This window comes from Marmota flaviventris, chromosome 7 (genome assembly GCF_047511675.1).
Source record: "Marmota flaviventris isolate mMarFla1 chromosome 7, mMarFla1.hap1, whole genome shotgun sequence".
NCBI classification, from domain to species: domain Eukaryota; kingdom Metazoa; phylum Chordata; class Mammalia; order Rodentia; family Sciuridae; genus Marmota; species Marmota flaviventris.
Window position 1 is genome coordinate 23,914,947 of NC_092504.1, and position 10,254 is coordinate 23,925,200.

The 10,254-nt window shown below is 37.0% G+C and overlaps 1 pseudogene; it reads left to right on the plus strand.

Moving 5' to 3' along the window:
* The first annotated feature begins 956 nt into the window (after positions 1–956).
* Positions 957–2,178, plus strand: LOC114093303 (glycosaminoglycan xylosylkinase pseudogene; annotated as a pseudogene).
* Positions 2,179–10,254: the final 8,076 nt, after the last annotated feature.

Consider the following 10,254-nt stretch of genomic DNA (forward strand, 5'->3'; position numbering starts at 1 on the left):
ATTCTATCTGCACCATCTTTGCTTCCTGAGTGTGATGGTTATTTGCATGCTTGGGCTTTGTTGAGCCATGGGTGCCCAGATTAAGCCTTGCTGCTGGATGTCTATGAGGGTGTTTCCAGATGAGATTAGCATTTGAGCCAATAGACTCAATAAGTGGATTAAATGCTCAAAGGTGGTTGGGTAGCAACGAATCTATGAAGGACCTTGATAGAACAAAAATTTGAAGGAGGAATTTGCTTCTTTTCTTCTCACTTCATGAAGTAGACATTTCATCTCATCTTCTTCCCTCAGTCTGGGATTAATATCATTTGCCCAATGGTTTTCAAGACAAAATGACAATGCTGGCTTTTCTTCATCTCTAGAAGTGTGTGGACTATAGGTTTTAGAACTCCCCATTCTACATGTTCACATGAGCCAATGTCTGTAATGTGTAGTGTGTGTGCACACATGCATATGTGTCCTACCAGTTTCCGGCTCCCTTCTGGAGAACCATGACTAATACACATTTTGACATAAAAGGGAGGTTCTATAGGAATAGAATTTTAAGGATAAGTTTTCTGATTTGTTTCTGGGGTCTCGGGAATTCACTCTCTAATACAACTAAATATCAAGACAATAATAACTGGGAGGCAGGGAGTGGTGTGGGAGCTGTGGCTAGGGTAAGGAGAGGTGGCCCTGGAATGGGCGAGCCAGGGATGAGCCTGAACCTCAGCAGCAGCATGGGGTGGTGATAGCAGTGTGGGGCTGCCCCTACCTGGAGGTGGCAGGAGAGGCTGGGCCCTTGTCACACTGTGCAAGCGGCCAGGGACTGAGCCTAGGACCAGACAAGAATTGTGGAGAACTCCAGTGAAGAAATGGATGAGTGTGTGTAATCATGGAATCTCCTTGTGTAGCCTCACCACCTGCTCTCCTTAATAACTAGAGAACAGATTATGGGAGGAAGAAAAGACATCACCATGAAGCTTAAAGAGTGAGTGGTGCTGTTAGCAATTTTCCTTGTCATCCTTATCTTCACCAAAGTTTTCCTGTTTGACAATTTAGATACATGAGCTGACAACCAGGAAGACCAGAGGCCTTTTCACAGAATGATGACTGGCTTGCATGTGGAGTTGTCACCCAAGCTGGACCACACCTTGCAAACTCCATGGGAGATTGCAGCCCAGTGGGTGGTGCCTCTAGAAGTGTACCCTGAAGAGACACTGGAGCTGGGAACAGACATGCACACCATGGCCACCAAAAAAATCATTAAAGCCATGTGGGTTATAAAGGGACAAAGATGAAAGCCTTACAGGTACTTGAAAGAGGACAGAAAATGGTTTTCAAACCTAAGCGGAAGAGCTGACACTATGTGATGAAGGGAAGCCATATGCTGATTTGGAAGACACAATGCAGAGGTAACGGCCTTTCATTTGGACAGGATTTGGGGTTTCCACTGATTCTGGGTTTTCCTTAGTGGTTGGCAGATTTGTTAATCTGTGGACAGAGATCAAGCCTGTTGCTATGGAGCAGCTGTTGGGGACCTTCCTAGCTGTAGGAAATAAAACTAGTTTCTATGGGAAGTGCTATTACTTCCAAGAAATAGATCCAGCTTGTGTGGATGGAGACCCAGGGAGGGACCTGTCACACTTTGGCATCCAGAGGTGTGGCCTCTGCAGAAACACCAAGACCCCTGGGGCAGGACTTATCCAGAAGGCAAATTGGCCAGATGGAAGTATGCTGAGAGCTACTGTGATTCCTATGAAGAAAACATCCTCATATGACTCAGGCCTACACATTGACACCTACATACTCGTTTACCTGATTGACAAGGCTGAGTGCCATCACTATGAGAACTTTCAAGATGATGGAGATGATAGTGTGCTAATCATTCTTTATAAAGCTGAAAGCTTTGGGCACCCCTCATTGGTTGAGAGAAGCATCCTTGCCTCTTTCTATCAGAGTTGCATCATTAGGTTTTCTACTTAGAACAGACTGAACTACCTAAAGATTGGAGTGCTAAAGTCTGAATTAAAATCAGCCATGGCCTATGATCCCATCTCCTGTGTGATTTCTGAATCTCACCTGGATGCTGTGGACCAGCAACTCCTGAGTGTCCTGGCTACTGTGCAGCAGTGCCATGACCAGTTTGGGATGGACACTGTGCTGATAGAAGATAGGATGCCTCTCTCCCACTTGTAACTCTCAACACAAAATAAGTGAAACATTTTTACAAAGGTAGAGAAATAGAAAAATCAATTCCAAATGGTAGGAGATGGCTTGGAAGTGGCCAGTAGCAAGTACTGGTGGTAGAAGACATGGTGGCCTTGGGTGTCTTTGTTTTTATTTTTGTTGTTTGTTTGTTTTTCCTGTAGTGGAAGCTAAAGCAAAGTCCTCAAGTGTGAGAGTATGGGATGTTCCTATGGAAATATCTTTCTGGCTCTTTAGCAGTTGCCCATTTGTTGCAGAGATCATCAGCATTGGTCAGTCTGTATTCCTATACCACAGGACAAACAAGTGGGACATTTGTATAAGTGAATGCTGGGAATGGTTCCAGAGTGTGTGTTTTGAGGTGAATCTTTCAGTCCTTTCTCTACACCTGTGAATTTTGGGACAATAATTTACAATGTCTTGTGTATTTTTTTTTACCAAAACTAGTCTAATTTGAAAGCTTACTGACTCCTATGGAGTGGCAGCAGATAAAATTTTGTGTTCTATTTTTTTAAGACACTAATAATATTTCTACTCATAAAGAGAGGACCCATAATCTATAACAAGAATTTTTATAAAGACATGCAAAATACCTGCATTGAGTAATCTTAATTATAAGAAGCAAGGAAGTAGGTGAGTTTCTATGGACTTTCACATATTTTTGGGAAATTAAAATTATGATGACATTGGATGATTGTTCCTAATATCCCTGGGCATAAAGATGAAATAAAAGAAGAAGCTTATGGTTCAAATTCCCAGATTAAGAACTGCATATGTAATGGAGAGCTTCCATCTATTCTCTGAAGTAGACTCTCATCTCTTGTAGCTACAAGGCTGAAATTCCTAAAAATCATATGCACAATCTTATCTTGTTTCTGGATAAATAACAATGGAAATTGAATTCCCAGCCTCCCAGGATATTTACTGTTAAGAATAAGATGTTATAAATTGGGTTGGAGGAATTTGGGGAGATTGTGATACAGCTGGGCACAATGAGTCCTTAAATTCTGATGAGTCTTCTTTTCCTTTATAAGAGGTCTATTTACTCACATTAGATGTGACTCTCCCACCCCTAGTAGAATGGATCTCCCATCCCCATAAGAAGCTTCCTCCCTAACCCCAGTGCAGTTAAACTTACTACTCATAGATGATGACATCTTCACTTACAAAGTTGGTAGCCTCTCCATCCACATGGAAAAAAAAACCTTTGCACTTCTGTTTGAAGGAATTAAACCCACAATGCATTGGAAAACTTTCCTGGTCTTCCCTGAGGCAATTGCCATGCAAGGTAATGCTAATACCCAGGGCCCAGTCTCAACATCATTCTTTGCTTCTAATATTATAGCCATAGTCAAATTCCAACAAGTCTCTAAAGTATAACTCATGAAGAGATCCATTACACTAACAAAAAAAAATTCTCAAATACATCCTAGCAACATGTATAGAAATGGATACGAAGAAATTAAGATAATGTGTGGAATGAGGTTTAATATATTGATATGAGTTCATTATTCAGAAATTTTGCATTTACTATTGCAGCAGCTTGGAGAGTTAGAAAGGCTTTAACTGCTTCTTTCATGGGCTAAATCATGAACTTAAATGTGGTCCAGAGATAATTAAGTGGATATGATAGACCTGTCTTAGTTTAAAATACAGGAAAGTATTCAAAGTGAAAAACAAAGGGAGATTGAAATATTACAGTGGAGTTATCCTTTAAGACATATTCATCTACACTGAGAGATTTTAGTATGAATAAGTTTAACCAATACAATGAGAAAGAAAGTTGTGATGGGAACCCCAGCATCCTAAAGAGTTCTCTGATCACACCTCTCTTTAAACTAGACCTATAATAAAACTGCTGTCAATAAATTACTGAACGTTAACTGTAATTGGAGGAATACTACCCTAGGACAACAGAGACCAAGTGACCATACTCAACTGCCAAAAGTAAGGTGGGTATAATTACCATAAAGAATAACAAAGTCAAACTAGCAATCAGAACAGTTTGACTCACACAGACTGGAAGTATTGGCTAGTTGATTATAATGTTCCTAGATGTGACATGATAGGAACTCTCATAAATCCTTACCTGATCTGCATAAGCATAAAAGTTCTAGTTCAAATGAACATAAGTCTAACCTAAATCATACAAACCATCATGGTTCTTCATTAGTTTTCAGATTTGAACCAATTTACTGATGCAGAATGTCTTGAATGAAGGTGAGACCAGGTCCTCCTCAGAAAGGATCCTAGTAACTTTACTGAAAATTTTGCTGATGACATTTCTCCTAGCCTTCCCTAAAGATACTTTTAGTAATTTTCCAGGAGAATTGTGCATTGGGGCAAAGGAAATAAACATATTTGGCAGGGAGGGGGGACTGTTCTATGCCAACTCTGAACTGATATTAATTCAAGAAACCCAAAGTCACTGTGGTCCACCAATCAGTGTGGGAGATTTGGAGGACCAGCTTGGATCTATCTCAGATGGAGGTTTCCAATCTCATCCTATGATCTCCCTAGAAATCATAACTGGAATATACATACTTAGTAGGTGGCAGAATTCCGACATTTGTTCCCTAGCCTGTGGAATTAGGGGTATTATGGTGGGAAAGGTAAAACGAAAGGCATTAGAACTCCCTCTATCTAGGGAAATAATAATTTAGAGTTAATAATGTATTCCTGTAGGTATTTCAGAGACTAGTGCCACCTTCGAGGACTTAAGATGAAGAGGTAGTAATTATCACTATATCCTCATTCAGTTCTCCTATTTGAGCCATGTAGAAGACAGATCTTGCAGAATAACAGTGGAATTTTTCATACGCTTAACTAAGTCATGATAATAATTGTAGCTGATGTTACTAGATGCATAAGCAAATTAACCATCCTCTGGTCACTGTTTCATACCTATTCTGATCTAACCTTTGCTTTTTTTCTGCACACCTGTCCACAAAACACATCAGAAATGTTTATCTTTCAACTACCAAGTCCATAAAAAAAACATTTACTTCAGGGGAATATCAACCCTCCATCTCTTTGTAACAGTGAATTCACATGGATCTTGATTGTCTTTATTTTCTATGTAATATCACAATGGTCCATGATATTGATGAATTTTGATTTATTGAATCTAGTGACCAAAGAGTAGTATCTGTGGGGACCAGTGCATGGAGTACTGCATACATGGATTACGTTAAGGGCATGGGAGTGGCAAATCACTTCCCCATGCTAGGTGTGTGAGTGGCAAACTGCTTACCCTGTATGCACAGCCCTGGGGTGAGGCCACATTTGGCAATACCTGCGCTTGCTCCATGGCCCACTCCTCCATTGGTCACTGCAATGACATTTAGTAGAAATTGCATTGGTGACTGCCTGTAATCTGTTTAGCTACTGGTTGAATATATATATATATATATATATATATATATATATATATATATATATATATATAATTATTATTATTATTATAACTGCACAATAAAACCAGACCTGCTTCCTGCTTGGTCTCTGGAGGTCTTGATTAGTGACTCCGCAGCCACACTCTCCTCTACCCTGTTCTGTGGACCTCCTCGCTGGACGAGAGAGAGCCCACACAAGTATCTATTATAGAAATATTGGTAAGACATATATCTCAGATTGGAAAATAAATCTGACTAAAACTTGGAGGCCTTCTGACATTGAATTTTCTAGGAGTCCAGTGGGATGTGGGGGCATGTCAAGATATTCCTTCTAAAGTAAAAGGTAGATAGTTGCTTTGGCTCCTCCTGCAATTAAAAAAAAAGTGTTAGGTCTAGTGGGCTGCTTTTCCTGTGTATGTGTGTGTGTGTGTATGTGTTTATGGTACTGGATATTCAACCCATTGGTACTCCAACACTCAGCCAAATTACCAGCCCTTTGTATTTGTTTTTTGTTTGTTTGTTTATTTGATTGTTTAGACAGGATCTCACTAAGTTGAGTCTGGCCTTGAAATTGTACTCCTCCTCCCTCAGGTTCCTGAGTCACTGGGATTACCAGTATATGCCACTGTGTCTAGCCCTCTTTGGATTTTCAAGGCAAAATATACCCCATTTCTTTGTGTTGTTACAATCTATTTACCCACTGCTTGGAAAAGCTGCAAAATTTGAGTAGGGCTGTTGTGAATAATTAGCAAAATTTTTCCTTCCTGTTCCCACAAACTTATGATCTGTAAGACTAAAGGTCTTAGTTCCAAAGAAAGAAGTGCTTAACTCAGGAGACACAACAATGATTTCACTGTACTGGAAGACTTAATCAGGCCACTTTGAACTTCTCATACCTCTGAATCAATAGGAAAAGGAGGGACTTTACTGCCTAGAATGACTGATCCTGACAACAAAGGAAAATTGAACTACTACTCTATAAAAGAGGGAAGAAAAAATATTTCTAGAATACAAAATCAGTTAGGGCCTCTTTTAGAACTACCATGCTTAATGATTAGGGACAATGGAAAACTATAATGATCAAATCTAGAAAGAACTACTAATAACTCAGACAATCAGGAATAAAGGTTCAGGTCACCCCTAATGGCAAAGAACCCAAACTGACTAAGATGCTTTCAGAAGGCAAATACAGAATGGGTAGTGGAAGAAGAGAGTTATGAATATCCACTATGATCACATGACCAATTAAAGAAAATGAGAACTATTAGTCTCAGGATTAGTTCTCCTTAAGTTTGTTACATTTGGAATGTTTTTTCTTCACTTCTCATATTCCTTATCATGTAATATAAGATGTCTTGGTTTTATATGGTAGTATCTAAGTATTGCTAATTTATTTCATAACATTTAAGTTCTAGAATACATTAAAAGAGTGACTATCACCCAACAAATTTATCTTTTTTTTCTAGCAATGAGATTAGTAACTTTTTATTGTATATAGAATAGTTGTATTGAGCTAGGTGGAATTATTACCTTGTTAATGTCTTTATCTGGGGATTGTATGTCCTTTAAGGAGATGGTTAATTTTATGTGTCAGGTGGATTGGACCACGATGTAATCAGATAACTAACAAAATATTATGATGTGGTGTGTCTGTCTGGGTGCTTCCATAAGAGATTACCATTTGAATGGAAGTGAACTGAATAAAGCAGATGGTCCTCCCCAATGTATGTGGGCATCATTGAATAAATACTCTGAGGGTCTGAATAGAACTAAAGAAGTTTGTGATCACCCTCTCTCTGCCTAAGTGCTTAAACTGGAAAGAATATTGCAGTTATCCTCCTCTTAGCAGACCTTGTTCTAGACCTTGAGACAAGAACTGGAATCTACAACTACAGCCCTTTTGTCTCACAGGCATTGCAACTTCAACACTGTTCTTCCTAGATCTACATATTGCAAATTGCAGATGGTGGAATTTCTCAGCCTCCATAATAATGTGAGCCAATACTTTATAATAAATTTCTTTATATATGATATGAGATATGTATATATATGGAGATAGATATATATATATATATATATATATATATATATATATATATATATACACACACACAGACACACACTCTTTCTCTGGAGAACTCTGACTAATACATATGGAAACGAGGAGAAACAAGAGGCCATATGTGGGCTGCAGGAAATAGATCTTTTTGGAAGGAAATAAAGAATCAGGGATATGTTATGGGACACCGCTACCATCCTGGGAATATATTAAAAAGCAGTAAGAAATATTTATAATGCATTTAATGATCCACTGAATATATAGTATGTTCTTTAATCAGCATCACTTTGATTAAATATTTTGCTGAAGCCCAAAATATTGGAACTGTTTTTACATATACATGTATACACACACACACACACACACACACACACACACATACACACACTTTTTATTCTATCAGAACATTATTCCTTTTTTTGTACCAATAATCAATACTACTTTTTACAGACCAAACAGATGCTGGAAAAGTCATACTCCTAATTATATTTGTGTTAAAAAAGAAAATTTGAAAATCAACATAAACAATTAATTTAGTACCTGGATTAATATAATAATACATACATAATAGAGTATTTTCTTCATAATTCTAGAGATATTTTAAGTACATAAAATAAATTACATATATGTTTTTCTTCTTTTTTATACAAATGATTGCATTTTATAAACCATGCTTTTCTAGCTTACTCCTTTTTCAGTGAAGTTAGCTTTACAGTAGGGTCATATGAGTTTACAATCAGTTTATTTGGTTTTTTTTTTATGGTTATAAAATATTGTTTACTAACATATTATTTACATAATTTCCTATTAGTAAATATGTATATTATTTCCAATTTGTTGTTGTATGGAAGATAGGTAGGAGCCTAACCAAATACATGTACATACCACATAATGATTCTTTAGTCAATGGTGGACCACATATATGATAATGGTCTTAAAGACTGTAATAGAACTAAAAACTTTCTATCCTCTTAGCTATTGTATCATCTTAACATAAGGCATCATTCACATGTTTGTGATGTCGGTGTAAACAAACCAACTGTGTTGCCAATTGTAAAGAAGTATAGCTCATATAATTATGTACAATACATAATACCTGGTAATAATAATAAATGTGTTCCAGTTTATGTGTTTATTATACTACATTGTTATCATCATTTTAGAGTGTACTCTTTATGAAAGGCAACGTTTGTTATAAAACAGTGTGACATGGTGAGCCAACAACCACTCCATACATCTCATACTTAATCCATCTCTTGATTGCATAGTCATTTTTGTTTTTGATTTAATCTCATGTTATTTTGCATAGAAGCAAAAGGCTACATACAATTTATATTAAAATCACATAGCCTAGGTGTGTAGTAATCCATACCATCTACTTTTGTAGAGGCATCCTCTATGATGTTTACACAAGGATGGGATTTACTAATGAGGCATTTCTCAGAATATATTTCCATTGTTAAGTGGTACATGATTGTGTGTGCTTTCCTCTTACACACAGAGTTACTACTTGGAAGTAGATGTTGGAGCTCAGATCATATGTCCAGGATATCTTGAATGCATTGGTCATGTGATAGATCTCATCAATATGATTGAGCACAGGCAGAGCCTTTACAAAGCAGATTTGCCTGTTTCACCAGCTCATTCTCCCTGCTCCTGGCTGAATGCAGAGGGTAACAAGTGGTTCTGTTTTAACTGTTGTCCCAATATTTTCTAAATGTAAAAGTTTAAATTTGTAGTCTTTAATGCCCTTTCATATCTTTCTGGATAGAGTGGGAGATAATGTTTTTGAGGTTTTGCATATATTAAAAATATAGATTTTCTATCTTCCAATTTGAGTGATATTATAACACATTGTAAATTAGTAGATAGAAACAGTTTTTGTTCAGTATTTTAAAGCTGTTATTACATTGTCTTTTAGCATTGAGTATTGATGTTAATAAATATAAAGTAATCTGGTCCTACTCCATTGCATACAATCTATACTTTGTTACATTGTTTTTCTTACACTTTGAAAGATGTTATGGGATTATGTTTATCTTGTGAACTGGGCATTTGATGACACCTTTCAAACTATAAACTGTAAAAATTTCTGTAACTATTTAATTGATGAATTTGTTTCTCTCTTTTTTTCTAGGATTCTCAATCAGATGAACATATAAGAGGGAGAGAATGAGTGAGTTTAGAGATAGGTGAATGATAGACAAATAGATATATTGATTGATTTTACTTTTCTTTTTCTTTTTTTTAGAGAGAGAGAGAAGAGAGAGAGACAGAGAATTTTTAATATTTATTTTTCAGTTTTCGGTGGACACAACATCTTTATTTTATTTTTATGTGGTGCTGAGGATCGAACCCAGCGCTCCGTGCATGCCAGGCGAGCACGCTTCCACTTGAGCCACATCCCCAGCCCCTGATTTTATTTTTCTTTTGAGTGATTCCTTCAATTGTTTATCTTCCAGAGGCTCTTTGGATAACAATAAATATTTATTTTTTATATATGTTTTTATTTTAATTTGTTATATATGGCAACAGAATGCATTACAATTCATATTAAACATATAGAGAACAAATTTTCATACCTCTAGTTGTACACAAAGTAGAGTCACACCA